The following is a 635-nucleotide window of genomic DNA, read 5'->3' on the forward strand; positions in this document are numbered from 1 at the left end:
GTAGAATTTTATAGAAGAATTAAATTAAATTTTGTCCTACACAATCAAACAATAAGAAATTGTTCATCTTTCGTATAAGTAAGCATACATATTCATTAATTTTGTATTAGTCAAGTACATTGTTTATAGTTGGAGTCGTAGTCAATGATTAAAATATTAAATATTTGAGGCACATATAAAAAATTTTGAATTCGAAATATCAATCCACTTAATGTAAATTAACACAAATTAACCTCTTAACCTCAACATAAATTTTAATAAATTGTTCGCTCCGGGAAATACACGAGTCGAAGTGGTTTGCTCCTGTCTGCCATATTTCGAGTTTTCCGCACAAAATACAGCCATAATCACATGCTAAAATGCATTACAATCACTCAAATGCCAGAGGGAACATTAAAGTTGTGCAGCTTTTATGTCCGTTAAAAGCAGCCTTCCATAACAGCGTCCCGTGTGAATCCCTAAGCACTGTAATCGATATTTTACGATTATTAACCCAACCGCGTCAAGCCCTGCCACTGCGATTTTAATTTGAAATTTAATTTATGATGATGAAATGTTGATGTTTCTGCTACTAATCAATGTTGAACTGTTGAGCTACTCTTGCATTAGCCAAAAAGTAACTACAATGAAGCAGA

Source organism: Teleopsis dalmanni, chromosome 2 (genome assembly GCF_002237135.1).
Source record: "Teleopsis dalmanni isolate 2A chromosome 2, ASM223713v2, whole genome shotgun sequence".
Lineage (NCBI taxonomy): Eukaryota > Metazoa > Arthropoda > Insecta > Diptera > Diopsidae > Teleopsis > Teleopsis dalmanni.